At 45.3% G+C, this 19,591-nt stretch overlaps 1 protein-coding gene across 2 annotated transcripts in view; it reads right to left on the bottom strand.

Annotated features, from left to right (window-relative positions):
- FRMD6 (FERM domain containing 6) overlaps window positions 1-19,591 on the bottom strand; it is a 193,995-nt gene that overhangs the window by 107,387 nt on the left and 67,017 nt on the right. The window lies entirely within an intron of this gene.

The raw sequence follows: 19,591 nt of genomic DNA, 5'->3' as shown, positions 1-19,591 counted from the left end.
CAAGCAAGGGTCAGGGCTGGTGGGAATCAGCAGCATAACTTGAATTCCAGGCAAGGATCAGAGCAGGCAACAATCAGCAGTAAAATCTGAAATCCAGACAAGGGTCAGGGCAGACGGCAATCAGTAGCGTCATCCAAAATTCAGGTAAGGGTCAGGGCAGGTGGCAATATGTATACCAGGCAAGAGTCAGAACCGGCAGCAATCACTAGCATAATCAATAACCCAGGCAACAGTCAGGGCAGGTGTCAGTGATGTAATATGTAATTCAGGCAAGGGTCAGGGAAGGTGGAAATCATGGCATATTCATTGTCCAGGCAAAGGTCAGGGCAGGCAGCTTTCAGCAAAAAGTCAAAAAGACTGAAGAAATCTAGAGGCAACACAAATACAAGTGCCAGAATGCAGAACACTATCACATGATTTGCTATTCAACTTGAACACAATTTGAATACCTTACTTAATAAACTCACATTCTCCACTCCTTTAGTAAATCGGCCCCACTGGAATTTCCTGTATTTTCACTATATTTGCCCAATTAAACCTGGTGCTCGTTGTTATTTGTAATGGAAGAATATCAAATGAATACGATTCTCCAGATTAGTCAATGTGACGGACAATTTCCAGGCATTTGCCACAGACATGCCACGCTCCTTGCTCTACATTTGCCCCTGTTTGCTTACTCTGGTATTCGCCAGCAAAACTTTCCTTGCATTATAATTACGGAGAATATTTCACGGCCAAGCAAGGACAATGTTCTTGGATTCATCCCAACTTTATAAACAGGCAACTCAATGAAGTAAATGGAAAAACAAGGGCAGTGCCCATTTCTTTGCCCTGTGGCTTTTTAGGAAATTTGTTTGCTACATAACTACAGATTCACTCATTGAGATCTGTAAATTGGAATGTCAGAGAGGATCCAAGCCCTGGAAGTCACGTTGAGTTATATCTGGTAAATATAACTGCTGTCTTCTCCTCCAGGTTATCAATGCGTTAGAAACCTTGACTGGCAATAGACGGGCTCACCTGTTTACAGTTCTATTAGATCAGTATGTAACGTATATTCTCTACCATTAGTATATAATGTATATTCCATACTATTAGTATATAAAGTAAACACTCTACTATTAGTATATTAGTAGAGTATATACTTTATATAATATAGTAGAGAATATACTTTATATACTAATAGCAGAGTATATACTTTATATACTAATAGTAGGGTGTATACTTTATACTAAGAGTAGAATATATACTTAATATACTAATAGTAAAGTATTTACTTTATATACTAATAGTAGAGAATATACTTTCTATAATAATAGTAGAGAATATACTTTATATACTAATAGTAGAGTATATACTTTTTCTCTACTGTTATTATATAAAGTACCGTATATACTCGAGTATAAGCAATTGAGTTTTTCAGCAATTTGAAAATGCCCCCCTCGGTTTATACTCGAGTCACCTTTTTGCGCCTGATCTCCTGGATTTGGGGATCCGGTACCAGCCGGTACCAAACTTCGCACACATTAAGCCCCTTCCTCTACAAGTGTGCAAAGTTTGTTGTCCAGGGGACCTACGGCCGGGGAGCACCGATTTTTCAAAGCCGAGCACCCCTTCCATAGACTCCCATGTTAAACGGTCATTTCTCCAGTAAATTTAAGGACCCGGTAACGGCCGGTCATAGGTTCCCTGAACCTGGAACATGGCACACATGTAGACCCATTTCTCCTCTACAAGTGTGCAAAGTTTGTTGTCTAGGGGACCTACAGCTGGGGAGCACCGATTTTTAAAAGCCAGGCACCCCTTCCATAGACTCCCATGTTAAACGTCAGTCTAGTTATGGACACAGTGAGGCATGGGCACAGTGAGGCATGGACACAGTGAGGCATGGGCACAGTGAGGCATGGGCACAGTGAGGCATGGGCACAGTGAGGCATGGACACAGTGGGGCATGGACACAGTGGGGCATGGGCACAGTGAGGCATGGGCACAGTAAGGCATGGGCACAGTGAGGCATGGGCACAGTAAGGCATGGACACAGTGAGGCATGCACATGGACACAGTGAGGCATGGGCACAGTGAGGCATGGGCACAGTCAGTGAGGCATGGACACAGTGAGGCATGCACATGGACACAGTGAGGCATGCACATCGACACAGTGAGGCATGCAGATAGACACCCTAGACTTATACTCGAGTCAATAAGTTTTCTATTTTTTTTGTGGTTAAATTAGGTGTCTCGGCTTATATTCGGGTCGGCCTTTACTCGACTATATACGGCATTAGGGTTGCAGCGATACCAATACTGGAAAATATTTTTTTTTACATTTAAAAAAGGCGCTCTGCCACTTTTATGTATAAAAGTTGGAATCCATATGTAATTATAGAAGGTGAGAGATGTGTATTGCACAGAAGCGATTAAAGCTTATTATTTTGGTCTTATTTAAACTCCAGACACAGAATTGGAATAGCTGGAGGATAAAACCTCTTTCTTCTCACCCTGGCTCCGGGAAGGCTTTCTGTAATCAAAACACATATCATTGTTTCTTCTTGAAATGTTTCTTTTCGCACTCGGCGTCTGAAGACGTGCCAAATGTTTTTAAAGGGAGACACTGCGGTCTCCACGCTGCGTTAAATCGTACGGGCCACGGACACAGCTCGGTGCTTGACTGCCGGCCAAAATAATGCGAAGTGGGACAAAACATTCTCAAATCACATATCAAAAATGCAATAAGAGAAGGAGATGCTGAAAGCACTAGGAACTAGCTCATGGGAATTTAGCCCAGGTTCACTCTGACAGCGAGGGGATGAAATTGTGCGAGTTCAGCTAAACCCGCGCAATTTCATTCCCGCATGTCAGTCCCGACTTCCGGGGCGATTTTAGAGACATCTGTGCGGGTTGCTGCACAGATGTCTATGGTAATCGCACCCGAAGTCACCAAAAGTAGTACAGGAACTACTTTTGGGAATTGGTGCGGCGTCACACCGATTCGGACGGTGCCATTGCCGGCAATTGCTGCTGATTTGGCATGCGATTGACATGTCAAATCGCATGCCAAATAGCTCCAATGTGAACCATGGCACAGGGGAGGCTGCCATTGCTGTTCTCCTGAAAATGCTAGTTGCTTAATGCTTTCTGAGTCAGTGACTAGAACAAGTATGACGCATCCAAAGTTACAGGAAATTGACAAAATGCTAAAGCCAGGGAAGTATTGAAGTCTCATGCACACTATGCTCTTCTTGAATGTTTTTCTCCTGACAAATGCATTGAGGCGCCTCAAGCATTGGATGTTCATTGATTTCATTGGCCAGAATAGTAATTTATTCTGGCCACTGAAATGAATGAATGCCTGTGTGGGGCATAGGTCTAAGAGGGGCATTCTTTCCACTATCCAACAATGTAAGGAGCATCCTTCCCATTGACCACCAATGTAAGGAGCTTTCTTCCCGGTGACCACCAATGTAAGAGGCATTCTTCCCACTGACCACCAATGTAAGGGGCATTCTTCCCACTGACCACCAATGTAAGAGGCATTCTTCCCACTGACCACCAATGTAAGGAGCATTCTTCCCACTGATCACCAATGTAAGGAGCATTCTTCCCACTGACCAGCAATTTAAGGAGCATTCTTCCCACTGACCGCCAATGTAAGGAACATTCTTCCCACTGATCACCAATGTAAGGAGCATTCTTCCCACTGATCACCAATGTAAGGAACATTCTTCCCACTGATCACCAATGTAAGGGACATTCTTCCCACTGATCACCAATGTAATGGGCATTCTTCACACTGATCACCAATGTAAGGGACATTCTTCCTACTGATCACCAATGTAAGGAACATTCTTCCCACTGATCACCAATGTTAGGGACATTCTTCCCACTGATCACCAATGTAAGGGACATTCTTCCCACTGATCATCAATGTAAGGAGCATTCTTCCCACTGATCACCAATGTAAGGGGCATTCTTCCCACTGATCACCAATGTAAGGAGCATTCTTCTCACTGATCACCAATGTAAGGGACATTCTTCCCACTGATCATCAATGTAAGGAGCATTCTTCCCACTGATCACCAATGTAAGGGGCATTCTTCCCACTGATCACCAATGTAAGGGGCATTCTTCCCACTGATCACCAATGTAAGGAGCATTCTTCCCATTGATCACCATGTAAGGGACATTCTTCCCACTGATCACCAATGTAAGGAGCATTCTTCCCACTGATCACCAATGTAAGGGACATTCTTCCCACTGATCACCAATGTAAGGAACATTCTTCCCACTGATCACCAATGTAAGGGACATTCTTCCCACTGATCACCAATGTAAGGGACATTCTTCCCACTGATCACCAATGTAAGGGACATTCTTCCCACTGATCACCAATGTAAGGGACATTCTTCCCACTGATCACCAATGTAAGGAGCATTCTTCCCACTGATCACCAATGTAAGGAACATTCTTCCCACTGACCAGCAATTTAAGGAGCATTCTTCCCACTGACCGCCAATGTAAGGAGCATTCTTCCCACTGATCACCAATGTAAGGAACATTCTTCCCACTGATCACCAATGTAAGGAACATTCTTCCCACTGATCACCAATATAAGGGGCATTGGGCCAGATCCACAGCCAGGCGGCGCAGCGGAACGTAACCTATTTAGGTTACACCGCCGCAAATTTTCGGGCAAAGTGCCCGATCCACAAAGCACTTACCTTTAAATTTGCGGCGGTGTATCCTAAATCTGTCCGGCGCAAGGCGGGCCAATTCAAATGGGGCGAGTCCCATTTAAATTAGGCGCGCTCCCACGCCGGACGTACTGCACATGCTCCCGATGCTATTTTCCCGACGTGCTTTGCGTTACGTTACGTTGCGCCAAGTTTTGTGAATCGCAACGTATAAAAAAGAGATGCGGCAGAAAAAAAAATTAAAAAAAAAATTTGACGGCGACGCGGGAAAGAAGGGTATACTTTTACATGGTGTACTAAGTTTACACTTTGTAAAAGCAGCCCTAATTTTGCGACGGCAAACTAACACTTACGGAGACTTAACGAAGGGAAAAAGCTTTGTGGATCTCCGTAAGTGCTAATTTGCATACCCGACGCTGGATTACGACGAGAAATTCCCCCAGCGGCGGCCGCGGTACTGCATCCTAAGATCCGACAGTGTAAAACTATTACACCTGTCGGATCTTCTGCCTATCTATGCGTAACTGATTCTGTGGATCAGTCGCATAGATAGAAACAGAGATACGACGGTGTATCAGCAGATACGCCGTCGTATCCCTTTTGTGGATCAGGCCCATTCTTCCCACTGATGACAAATGTAATGGGAAGTATTCCCACTGACCACCAATGTAAAGGGAATTCTTCTGGCTGACCACCAATGTAAGGAGCATTCTTCCCACTGACCACCAATGTAAGGGGCATTCTTCGTACTGATCACCAATGTAAGGAGCATTCCGGGGACTCTCCCTCCCCATCGGTTTAACCGATCGTGTGTACACGGCATCAGTCTTCATGTTTTTTAGTCTGTTACAGCGTGACAGACTGTTTTACCAGAACAAGCGCTCCCATCTCATAATTAGCTTCTGAGCATGCACGTTTTTTTCCCGTCGTTAAAGCCTACACACGACCGGTTTTCACGATGTGAAAAACGATGAGAAAAAATAGAGCATGTTCTAAATTTGTAATGCCCATGTTTCACGACGAGAAAAATGCTCTGGAGCCCACACACGATCGTTTTTAATGACCAATTTAAAAAATTGCATTTTTCTCGTCATGAAAAACGCTCGTGTGTACGCGGCATAAGAGAGTTAAGAGTCCATTTCTATATAAACATCTCTCACCCAGGTGAGTCATTCAGGTAAACTCCAAGCTAAAAATACTTTCTTTTCTATTTTCTATCTCAGTTTCTTGTTTAAACAGTTTTTAAAAAAGTTGTCAGGAAAAAAAAAAAAACGCCCTGGAAAATGGGGCAAAGATCTCGATCTCAGACAGATTTGGTGTAAATATGTCTCACTTTGCAAGGCTTAAAAATGGAACTCAACTTTCGTGGGAAATGTATTTAAATCAAATCATATGGCATAGACAATTGCGGCACAAGTCATAATGTACCGTATTTATCGGCGTATACCGCGCACTTGAAAATCATGGGCAAAATCGTGGAAACGCGCCGAGTTTGAACCACTGCGCCGGCATATACCGAGCGCAGTACACTCGGGTATAGTCGGGCAGGCTCAGCTCCTCTCGCGGTCACGTCCTGGACATACAGGACGCACGAGAAGTGACCGCGAGAGGAGCCGAGCCTGCCCGACTATACCCGAGTGTACTGCGCTCGGTATATGCCGGTGCAGTGGTTCAAACTCAGCGCGGGGATCGAGCGGGAAGGAAACCGCAGAAGGACGCCGGACCTGACGAGGAGGACACCACCGAAGCCGCAGACGGACGCCAAACCCGACGAGGACGCCGATGGACGCCGCACAAGACACCAAAACTGTAAGTACTAAAATGTTTTTTTTACAGGAATGCGGGTCCACTTTAGGGGTGCGCGCTATACGCCGGAGCGCGCAATACCCCGATAAATACGGTAATTGAATGTTATTAAAAGTTATCTTTCTTTTTCAATCTGCAGCTCTGTCATTTTCTGTAAAATGTAATATGGCAGCCTTGTGACGTTCAATACACCGGTTGTGGTGTACAAGAACGCGGTGACGTGCAACACTACGACGAGCCGAGAAAATTAAGTTCAATGCTTCCGAGCATGCGTCAAATTGTTTCCGAGCATGCGTCTGAATTTTGCTTGTCGCAATTGCTACAGACGATCGGAATTTCTGATTGGAATTTTTTCCGTCTGAAAATTTGAGAACCAGCTCTCAAATCTTTGTTGGCGGAAATTCCATCAGGAAAAGTCAGATGGAGCGTACACACGGAATTCCCGACCAAAGGCTCACATCGGACTTTTCTTGTCGGAAATTCCGACCGTGTGTACGGGGCATAAGTGTAGCAATATGTTGCTAAATGTTGTTCCTTCATTATATGTAACCATAATGCTACACTTAGAGGCTCCTCTCTTCTTTTTTATACCCAGTTGTGATATGACACTACTTGTATATCAAGACATCGTTTGTATATCAAGTCAAATAGCTGGATTCACATAGGGCGGCGTATTTTTGAGCCAGCGTAGCGTATCGTATTTACGCTACCCTGCCGTAAGTCAGAGAGGCAAGTGCTGTATTCACAAAGCACTTGCCTCCTAAGTTACGGCGGCGTAGCGTAAATGGGCCGGCGTAAGCGCGACTAATTCAAATTGTGAAGAGGTGGGCGTGTTTTATGTAAATAAACCATGACCCGACGTTTTTAACGAACATCGCATGCGCCGTCCGTGGACATATCCCAGTGTGCATTGCTCCAAAGTACGCCGCAAGGACTTATTGGTTTCGACGTGAACGTAAATTACATCCAGCCCCATTCACGGACAACTTACGCAAACAACGTAAAATTTTCAAAATTCGACGCGGGAACGACGTCCATACTTAACATTGGCTAGGCCAGCTTTTTGTTGGACTAACTTTACGCCTGAAAACGCCTTCCGTAAACGGCGTATCTTTACTGCGACAGGCAAGCGTACGTTCGTGAATAGGCGTATCTTGCTGATTTACGCATTCTAGGTGCCCCTAGCGGCCGGCGGAACTAGACAGCTAAGATACGACGGCGCAGGCCGTCGTATCTTAGCTACATTTAAGTGTATCTCAATTTAAGAATACACTTAAATGTACGACGGCGCAGATTCAGAGTTACGACGGCGTATCTACTGATACGCCGGCTTAACTCTTTCTGAATCTAGCTAAAAATGTATTACAAATTTTTGCTTGTCTTGCAAAATGCTCTCAAGCCAAGTTACTCTCAAACCAAGGTTTTCCTTTATGACTCTGCTTAGAATTGCCATACCTGAAATTTAGCTTTAAAATTGATCTTGAAACAATTCCTCACTCAATAGGGGTAATGCATTCTACAAACTTCTAACATTCATTACTTTGCATTGGCAGAACGTTGAAGAAGATTCTCCCGCCCCGTTCTAAAAAAGATTGTGCGGAGCTTATTCTGTCATTTTACTAGGCTGACCTCATTAAGTGTTTTTCTCATAAAGCTTGATAGCTGACTATACAGCAACATTTAATTAAAACTAATTGCAGATTAAAAGATTACTGTTAACTCTATCCTAAGCGCAGCAGCACTGTAACCGGGCAGTATAACTGTTCAACTGGAATCGAAATTTCACATGCAATAATGTTCATTTCGAAAATTGCAGGCATTTAAAACATAAGTTTGTAGCAATGCGGCCCTTCACCTCCAGTGGTGTCACCGCGCCAGGATGATCCTGAGGGACACACTGGGGCAGATTCAGGTACATGCGCGCCTAGTTACGGCGGCGCAGCGTATTGTATTTACGTTACGCCGATGCAACTTACAGGAGCAAGTGCAGTATTCACAAAGCACTTGCTCCGTAAGTTGCGGCGGCGTAGCGTAAATGGGGCCGGCGTAAGCCCGCGTAATTCAAATGTGGAAGGGGGGGTGTGTTTTATGCTAATGTGTGATGACCTGACGTGATTGACGTGTTTTACGAACGGCGCATGCGCCGTCTGTGTACATATCCCAGTGTGCATTGCTCTCAAGTACGCCGCAACTAAGTATTGGTTTCGACGTGAACGTAAATTACGTCCAGCCATATTCGCGAATGACTTACGCAAACGACGTAAAAAATTCAAATTTCGAAGCGGGAACGACGTCCATACTTAACATTGGCTGCGCCTCCTAATAGCAGGAGTAACGTTACGTCGAAAAAGCCTTACGCAAACGATGTAAAAACCGCCGGGCGCACGTATGTTCGTGAATCGACGTAACTAGGTAATTTGCATATTCTACGCCGAAAACAACGGAAGCGCCCCTAGCGGTCAACGTAATATTGCACACAATTATACGTCGCCGCATTCAAGTTACGTCGGCGGAGGAAGCCTATTTTTTAAGCGTATCTGCCTTTGAGAATCGGCGTAACGAACTGCCGGCGCAGATTTCAAATTACGGCGGCGTATCTGGAGATACGCCGCCGTAAAAGCTACCTGAATCTGCCCCACTGATGATATTAAAATATAAAATCTACAAAGACGCACATCATCGTTTGCACTAACACGCATCGCATACATGTATGTTAGTATGAAGCTGGGCACAAAAATATTTGTTTAAATATATTGTTCAATAGGCACAGAGGATTTAAAACCAGTTTGTGTGCACCTAATGCATTTGAAAACCCAGATATAAGAGTAGCAGTGGCATCATCATTGTGCTGTACACACCCTGTGCTCTGGGAGGGGCCTAGCAGACTCCACCCACTCCAGGCTGCCTGCATTAAACTACAGGAGGGGGCGGAGACAAGACCAGTCACCTTACACAAGGAGAGAGAGCAGCAGTAAGCAGTCTTTATTACAGGAAGTTCCTGCACAGCTCTAGATTACAGCACAGATCTGGAAGAAATACACAAAGCACACCAAGATTAAAGAAGAATACACAGGACTTGCTGATTTGCTAATCCCGGACTTCACCTTTAACCACTTCATTACTGAGCACTTAAAACTTTCAGCTTTCAGCGCTGACACATTTTGAATGACAATTGCGCGGTCATACAACACTGTACCCAAATTATATTTTTATAAAAAAAAATCCCACAAATGGAGCTTTCTTTTGGTGGTATTTGATCATCTCTGCGTTTTTTTTTTTTTTTGCGCTCTAAACAAAAAAAGACACAATATTTGTTACTTTTTGTTAAATAATATCCCATTTAAAAAAAAAAAAATTTCCCTTGGTTTAGGCCGATATGTATTCTTCTACATATTTTTGTTAAAAAAAAAAAAATCGCAATAAGCGTATATTGATTGGTTTGCGCAAAAGTTATAGCGTCTACAAAATAGGGGATAGATTTATGATTTTTTTTTTTTTTTTTTTACTAGCAATGGCGGCGATCTGCGATTTTTTTTGTCAGGCCTGCGATATTGCGGCGGACATATCGGACACTTTTGACACAATTTTGGGACCCTTCACATTTATACTGCAATCAGTGCTATAAAAATGCACCAATTACTGTATAAATGTGACTGGCAGGGAAGAATCACACTAGGGGGTGAGGAAGGGGTTAAATGTATTCCCTGGGTGTGTTCTAACTGTGAGTGGAGGGGGACTGAGTGGGGGAGGTGACCGATGCTTTGTCCCTATGTACAAGGGACACAGATCGGTCTCCTCTCCTCTGACAGCACGTGGAGCTCTGTGTTTACACACAGAGCTCCATGTCCCTGCTGTCACCGCCGATCGCGGGTACCTGGCGGACATCACCGCTGCCAGGCACGCGCATCGGCATCTCAGCGATGTGCCGGGCACAGTGTTCCCCCGTGGCGTGCACGGGGAATGCACATAAAAGGACGTCCAGGGATGTCCACCCGGCAGTTGAGAGCCGCGCTGTGGACGTCTTTCGTCTATAGCGCGGCTCTCAAGTGGTAAAGTGGTTCTAAAGGCAGAAGTTTTTTTTATCCTAATGCATTCTATGCATTAAGATAAAAAAAACCTTCAGTGTGCAGCAGCCTCCCTCAGCCCCCCTAATACTTATTAGACCCACATCTCGATCCAGCGATGTTGCTTGAGAAAGTCAGCTGTCCGGGACAGACTGGCTAAGACACAGCAGCGGGCGCCATCGCCTGTCAATCAAAGTCATTGAGCCGATGAGGAGAGAGAGCGGGCGAGGCTGAGCCACGGCTCTGTGTCTGAATGGAGCTCCACATCGCTACGGTAGTTCATTGAGAACTACAAGCCGACATCTGCTAATAGATATGTGCACTGCTGAGAAATGTATTAGTTTCCGTTTCATTAGTTTTTCGGGGTCATTCGTTATGATCGCAATTCGTAAATTCTAAAATTCAAAACTTCGTAAATTTGAAAATTCGTAAGTTTGAAAATCCAAAAATAAGAAAGAAAATTTGAAAAAATAACTAACTATTCAATTTTAGGTACGACGAGTAGTGTGTCGAATAAACGTAAAATGTATTCTAACAGAATTACGAATGCAATAAAATCTACAAAAGTACCTTTTTACAATCAAAGGAAATTAGACACGAAAATACGAATGATCATAAAGCAACGTCTTACAAAATTACGACTCGTTACGAATTACGATAAACGAACAGAAACGAAACAGAAATAAACGAAAATTTTTGCTGTGCACATGTCTACTGGGCACACCCTAATCACTATGGGCCATATTCTGATACATTTCAGGCGGCGGAACGTATGTACTTTACGTTACGCCGCCGCAAGTTTAAGTGGCAAGTGCCGGATTCCCAAACCACTTACCTGTGAACTTGCGGCGGCATCGCGTAAAGTCCACCCGTGTAAGCCATCCTAATTCAAATGATCCAGGCAGGGGGCGTGGATCATTTAAATTAGGCGCGCTCCCGCGCCGATCGTAATGCGCATGCTCCGTCGGGTAAATTACCCGACTTGCATCGCGCTAAATGACGTCTCACGGACGTCATTTGTTTTGACTGTAACGTAAATGGCGTCCAGCGCCATTCACGGACGACTTACGTAAACGACGTTCAATTTTGAAATTTCGACGCGGGATCGACGGCCATACTTAACATTGAGTACGCCACCTAGGGGGCATCTTTATCTTTACGCCGCGTATCGCTTACGGAAACGACGTTAAAACACTACGGCGGGCAAGCGTACGTTCGAGAATCGGCGTGAGTAGTCATTTGCATATTCTACGCTGACCGCCACCTAGCGGTCAGCGTAAATATTGCAGCCTAAGATACAACGGCGCAGGCTGGTGTATCTTAGGCATGTTTAAGTGTATCTCATTTTGAGAATACACTTAAACATAGGAAAGGGACTTACGTAGGCGTATCTGTTGATACGCCTACGTAACTTGTTTAAGAATATGGCCCTCTGTGTGGTGCCAAATTTCCCCTACCGCCCCGGCTTTGCCTGTGTTGCACTCCCCCACCCCTCACCCCAACCGCAGTGTTGCTGGCTTCCCTCCTCTCCCCCCGTCCCTTTATTTTCTAAATTAACACAGTGAACGCACTCACTTACCTTGTTCAATCATAACGGAAGCATAGTAAACTATGTTTACTATCCTTCAGTTTGTGAATGAACAGGAAGCCCCTCTGCACAGAGCACTTCCCATTCATTCACTACCCCATGCAGCTAAGGCTACATACAGGGATGGACTGGCCATCGGGACTACCGGGAGATTCCCGGTGGGACGATGGCTCAGTGGGCCGGTCGGAGGTCTGCGGCGATCTACCCATCAATCGCCGACAGCTGGCGCCTGACGGGTAGATCGAGATTTAGCGAGCATGCAGAGTAGCGCAGGAAGAGTGTGTAATATGTTCTCTCTCCTGTCACGGCACTCACGCTGCTCCCCGGCGGCTCCTCCTCTCTTCTCGTCCATCCCCATTTGCTTGTGACATCATCTGGAATGGACGAGAAGAGAGGAGGGGCCGCCGGGGAGCAGCGTGAGTGCCGTGACAGGAGAGAGAACATATTACACACTCTTCCTGCGCTACTCTGCATGCTGGCTGGTAAACGATGTGCACCATAATGTGTCCTGTGCCCTAATGTGGTATGTGTCCTGATGTGCTATGTGCCCCGTGTCCTGATGTGCCACGTCCCCCGATGTGCTGTGCCTCAATGTGGTGTGCCCTGATGTGCTGTGATGGGCCCTGCCCCTGATGTGATGTGCCCTTTGCGTTTTGTGCCCTCATGTGCCCCGTGTCCTAATGTGCTGTGCTCTGATGTGCTGAGCTCTGTACCGTGCCCTGATGTGCGCTGTACCCTGATGTTTTGTGCCCTGGACCGGTCCGGGTGAAGTCCAGGGCCACATTTTTGTCCCAGTCCAGCCCTGGCTACATAGAAAGGCATGTGAGCTTTGGGGTGCACACCCTAATGCAATAAGCTGCGCACAGCTATGGTGTCAATCCTCACCAATCAGCAATCAGTAGATGCTGGTGGACATCCATTTTTCGGCACTCACTGATCCACTTCTGCTGTGTCTAATCACAGCAGAGCTTCGGTGGCATGCGTCCCCTACCTGGAAGTGCTGGATCACGTACTAGGTATGTGATCTAGCACAGGAGAGCCGATCTGTCACCGTACTCACACGTCAGGTGGTCGGCAAGCGGTTAAAATTTCACCCAGACCTGCTACTTAAGGGGATTCCCAGTTGTGGGACCTAGAACATTACAACAAGTAGGATTGCTGGCAAAAAAACCCCACAAAATTCGAATTTTGTAAGTTCAAAAACAAATTCCCATCATTGTGGTTGAAAGTGATCGTTGATTTGACCTAGTCACCTACTAACCATAAGAAACCGAACATAGAATCCAAACATTTTTGAATTCATTTCTCTAGCCACACGCCCAAAATCTGAATTATTGACCATGTTCTTCATGTCTCAGTGATGGACACCACCCTCATTTATGGGCACACAGCCACAGAGGCCCACTACAGCAAAGTTGAATTACATTCTACCCATACACGGCACGCTATGTACTCGCCAAGTTACTTCGGAATTGACAGGTTGACTTTAACACAATGGACAGGCGGAGGGTTTATCAAAGAACGTTCTGGCTTGAGCGCAGAAAAATATCCCAACGCCTGGAAAGCCCAGAGATGTAAGGAAGAGTTCAACTTTGAAATGCGATCCTGCACTGCACATGCTAAATCAAAGGCATTAATATTTGATGTAGAAAAGGGAAGCTCTGGCTTCGGAATCAAAAACACGGCCGGCATGTTAATGAAAAGAAAATAAGATGCAGGAACCCAACCAGCTTTACTGACATCCTGATATAAAGAGTGCGGCGGTGTCGTGCCGGGAAACTGGAGGGGACCTGTCAGGATGGGATCAAAGTGGGGCGGCCAATCAGATATTATTAAACAGATATATTATATACTCACAGCAGGTTCTGCAGATCTTCTAGCTTTTAGCAGACATTGATGTTGTTTTTAACATTTGTTTTTTTTGATTGTTTTTATGATCAACAGTCCAGCAACTAAGGTCGTTTTTTTAACCTCACAGAATGTTATTCTTAACAGCCCCTATAGATATCATATAATGCAGGGGTAGGCAACATTAAAGGGTTTGTAAACCTTCTTTTTTTTTAAAATAACAAACATGTCATACTTACCTCCACTGTGCAGTTCCTTTTGCACAGTTTGGCCCCGATCATCGTCTTCTGGGATCCCCCAGTGGCTCTCGCGGCTCCTCCCCGGATCGGTAAACCCCCTGGGAGAAGCTCTCTCCCAGGGGGTTACCTTGCATGCGCGCTCGTGAGTCCAGCATTTGTGTCTATTGACACAGAATGCCGGACTCGGCTCCTCCCCCGCGCACTCGCGTCATTGAATTTGATCGACAGCAGAGGGAGCCAATGGCTGCACTTCTATCAATCTATCCAATCAAGAGCCGAGAACCACGGGCAGAGAGCAAGAGTGCGTTTCCGCCGAGGGATCAAAGGGCTCAGGTGAGTAAGGCGGTCAGTGTCAGAAGTTTTTTCACCTTAATGCATAGAATGCATTAAGGTGAAACACCACAAGGGTTTGCAACCCCTTTAAAGGAGGTGGAGATCTACCTGAACAACGTGGGAGAAGTCAAAGATCACCAGGGACAGTGTCACCTCCTCACACCTGATTTAAACCTCTAATTTCCGTAGTACCATGTCGCAAATCACGTGAAATGCATGGCAATCATAAATTTAAATCAGGTGGTGAGGAGGCAACAGATCACCACCTCAATATCTGTCAAATACACTCGGATCCCTTTTCGGATTAGCACTTAGTTGCATTTGGCAGTGGCACCCTTAGGGCTCGTTCACAGTTAAAGTTGGGGGTGGTAAAACCCTACGGTTGAGTCGCGGTTCATTGTGAAAGAAGCCCTATACTATTATGGCCAGTGTATTGCTTCCCACTGACCTGAAGATCTGTTCTTTCCTGCTACTGGGACCACTCTGGAGACCGCTAACAGGAATAGGTGGAATGCAGTTGGTATCACTCTGCATGGGACAGGAGCTGGCACCACAGAGGAGGAGGACAGAGGACCCTACAGTTTAAGACCCCATCTAGGTAGTGGCAGAACTTCCTCCAGGGACCCCTTCTCACTTGGGGACAGGGACCCCCTTCTCGCTTGGGGACAGGAACCTCTTCTCCCCCGGGGCAGAACCCCATCTCCAGACCCTGCTGGCTGGCAGGGCTGGCACCAGCCACCCTTGGGTGCCAGGATGGGGGAGGGGGGCAGTAAAATCGGAATCACCAGCCACGTACTGCCTTAGGGTGAGCTTTGTATTATTGAAGCACCTTAAAGTGAGTTAAACCTCTAACTGTTATTGGTTATGTTAGGATTTTTATTATCTTCATTTATTAGCAGGTGAATGCGGCCCTCCATGCATTCACATACATTGAATTAAGTGGAAAAAGGTTGCTGACCCCTGATGTACACTTAAACTACTTTGACCGCTGGCCGCGGAAAAAACGCGCCAAATTTTCTGCCATTTTGCTGTGTTTTGTGGCCGGTGGTCAAAACGTTCCTATCTTGGATGCGATTCTACTGCGTTCAGGAGAGTGCGGTTGAGGGAGTTTGAACCTCATCTAACTGCAGCAGCTCCTAAACTATCCTAAAAGCCTATGCGCCAGATTCACAGAGGAAATACACTGGAGTATCTACTGATACTCCGGCGTATTTTCAAATTTGCCGTGTCGTATCTTTAGTTTGAATCCTCAAACCAAGATACGACGGCTTTTGGCTTCGATCCGACAGGCGTACGGCTTCGTACGCCTTCGGATCGTAGGTGTAATTCTTCTGCGCCCGCTGGGTGGAGTTTGCGTAGTTTTTCCGAGTCGGGTATGCAAATTAGCTGTTTACGGCGATTCACGAAGGTACGCGCGGCCGTCGCATTCTCTTACGTCGTCGCTAGTCGGCTTTTCCCGTCGTATAGTTAAAGCTGGTATTTCATGGCCTATCTTTAGACTTGCCATGTTAAAGTATGGCCGTCGTTCCCGCGTCGAATTTCAATTTTTTTTTCTTTTGCGTAAGTCGTCCGTGAATAGGAAAGGACGTAACTCACGTTGACGTTCAAAAAATGACGTCGGTGCGACGTCATTTCGCGCAAAGCATGGCGGGAAATTTCAAAACGGAGCATGTGCAGTACGTTCGGCGCGGGAACGCGCCTAATTTAAATGACACACGCCCCATTTGAATTAGGCGGGCTTGCGCCGGACGGATTTACGCTACCCCGCCGCAAGTTTACAGGCAAGTGCTTTGTGAATCAAGCACTTGCCCATAAAAATTGCGGCGGCGTAACGTAAATGCAATACGTTACGCCGCTGCGATTCTACGTGAATCTGGCCCTATGTGTACATGGATATAGGCTTTTATGGAGTTGAGTTTAGGAGGTTTGGCAAAAAAACACCAAAGGTTCCTAACTCAAGTCTAGGAGCTGTAGTGTACACACGGTTGATCAGTGCTAAAAGTATGCACTGTCACTGTACTAATGACACTGACTGGGAAGGGGTTAAACATCTAAGGTGATTAAAGAGTTAAATGTGTACCTAACCAGTGTTTTTGTGTACACTGTGTGCTGCTTTCACTAAGGAATGGGATGGATTTTATTCCCTGCAGAGAGCTGTTCAGCAGATCATCTCCTTTTTAGTTGCAAATTTGGAGACCTGGGAGAGGGGAGAGGGAGGGGGGAAGTGTATTGAGGAGAATGAGAGAAATCCTGATGAGAACTGAACACATCTGCGAATCAAATGCGTGCCCATAGAAGATAATGGGCCTGAATTCGCACCTGAGCCGCACCGCACACGTTTTTTGGGCAATGCGCAGTGCGAATGCATCGCACATATGTGAACCAGCCTCATTAAAATCAATGTATTTTATAATGTTATGCGAATTGGATGCGGTTTAAGCATTCGCATTGGTGTGAACCCGGCCTCAGGGGAGTATAGTACACTCCATGTAAAAATTTGGTTTGTATAAATTTATCCTTGGCGGAGATTACCAGTTTAGGGTATATTGACCTGTTTTCTAACGGTAGAGTTGGGCAAATGCAAAAGTGAACAGATCCTCGCTGACCGTTTTTCGTGATGGTAACTCAATAGCGTTACATCACCTGTTGGGCTCATGCCAAGCAAAACTGAAATAGTTCTCAAACAATAACAAGTTTGAATTACATGCTCAGTTCCCCTTCCTGCAATACTGACCTTGTTTGCACATCACCTTGCAAAAACCACGGCCAATAAACTTTAAATATCGAACAGAGGATATTCAACATCCAGCTTTCTAACTGATCTTGTGAAGTTCTTATATGGTGTCTGAAACATGGGAAATTCAGAATAGGCACATATTATATATATATATAATATATATAAATATATATATATATATATATATATATATATATATATATATATATATATATATATATATATATATATATATATATAAAATATATATATATATATAAAAAAAACATAAGCAGACCTTAAAGGATAAGCTCCCCTTTTAACAAAAATAATAACCCTACATCTCTGAATATGGGTGTAACATGGAATGTTACAAAAGGTGAACTTATCCTTAGCGCTCCATTCTAGACATGCGCATGACGGAAAAAAATAGTTGTGTTTCTTTCGATTCATTAATCTAGTTATTTTGTTTCCTTAAATTTGGTCGATTTGTTTAATTCCCATTCGTGATTCTTATTCGGAATTAATTTTATGTCTTATCAAATTTTCTTTGAAATAACCAATTGCGAGCAGCCGCCGTCATAATACTGCTGCAGGTTGGCACAGCTGCACGTCGCATTAAGAGCGATCGGGGGAAGGCGCGCTGGAGCCGATGCAAGTGGCCGGCAGCCGCAATGTCTGCCGGCCACCCGCGATTGCTCCTCAGGGAGCCAGAATGGGGATCTGTCAATGTAAACAGACAGATCAACGTTCTGACAGGGTAGTAGAGAGAGATCTGCTGTTCCTAGTGATCAGGAACAGCGATCTCTCTCCTCCTCCAGTCAGTTCCCTCCCACCACAGTTAGAAACACCTCCCAGGGAACGCATTTAACCGCTTAATCGCCCCCTAATGTTAACCCCTTCCCTGCCAGTGACATGTATACAATAATCAGTGGCTATTTTTAGCTCTGATCGCTGTATAAATGTCACTGGTCCCAAAAAAGTGTCCGATCTGTCGCAATCCCGCTAAAAATTCCAGATCGCCGCCATTACTAGTAAAAAATAACTAAATAATAAAAATGCCATAAATCTATCCCCTATTTTGTAGACACTATTAGCTGGATTCAGGTAGCCGTGCCTAACGTTAGGCAGGCGTAGCGTATCTCATATACGCTACGCCGCCGTAAGTTAGAGAGGCAAGGGCTGTATCCACAAAGCACTTGCGTCCTAAGTTACAGCGGCGTAGCGTAAATGTGCCGGCGTAAGCACGCCTAATTCAAATTGTGAAGAGGTGGGCGTGTGTTATGTAAATAAAGCATGACCCCACGTAACATAGAGAGGCTACGCCGACGTAACATAGAGAGGCAAGAACAGTATTCACAAAGCACTCGCTCCCTACGTTGCGCCAACGTAACGTAAATTATTCGGCATAAGCCTGCCTGATTCAAAGTAGGTGGACGTGATCCATTTAAATGAACCGTGCCCCCATGCAAATGATGGTCCGAACGAACGGCGCATGCGCACGCATGCTCAGAATCACATCGAAGATACTCCCTAAGATACGACGGCTCAATGCCTACGACCTGAACATAACCTACGCCCAGCCCCATTCACGTACTACTACGTAAATGACGTAAAATACGACGGCTGTTCCGTCATCCATACCTTTGCATGGGATGCGCCTCCTATAGGTGGAATAACTTTACTCCAGACGTACGCCTTACGTAAACGGCGTATATTACTGCGACGGGCGCAAGTACGTTTGTGAATCGGCGTTTCTCTGTCATTTACATATTCGACGCGTAATTCAACGGAAGCGCCCCTTGCGGCCAGCATAAATATGCGCCCAAGATACGACGGCGTTGGGAACTTACGTCGGTCGGACGAAGCCACATTTCAGGCGTATCTTGCATTAAGAATTAGGCGCATAGATACAACGGCGCACATTGACACTTACGCGGCGTATCTGTAGATACGTCGGCGTAAGTGTTACCTGAATCCGGGCCTTTGTTTTGAAAGTCAGGTATTTGGATATACCCGAATCTCAGAATAATGAAAAATTTGTTTGGAGTGCAACCTTGTTGCAACTTTGATGCATCTTTGGATGGGTGCAACTTGGATGCGACTTTGACCAATGATAATGGACCACTGTTGCACAACTGTCGCATATAAAACATTCAGGTGTGACTTTTATGTGACTTTTGAGCGTTAACATTGAAATCTATGGCCTTCAAGTTGCATAAAAGTTGGACCAAATTAGTGCATGAACTACTCTGAAGCCGATTTAGAGCCTTTGGGGCAGATCCATGTACATCGGTGCATTAATC

The sequence above is a fragment of the Rana temporaria genome, chromosome 13 (genome assembly GCF_905171775.1).
Source record: "Rana temporaria chromosome 13, aRanTem1.1, whole genome shotgun sequence".
Taxonomy (NCBI): domain Eukaryota; kingdom Metazoa; phylum Chordata; class Amphibia; order Anura; family Ranidae; genus Rana; species Rana temporaria.
This window is presented reverse-complemented; position numbering and strand designations above follow the sequence as displayed.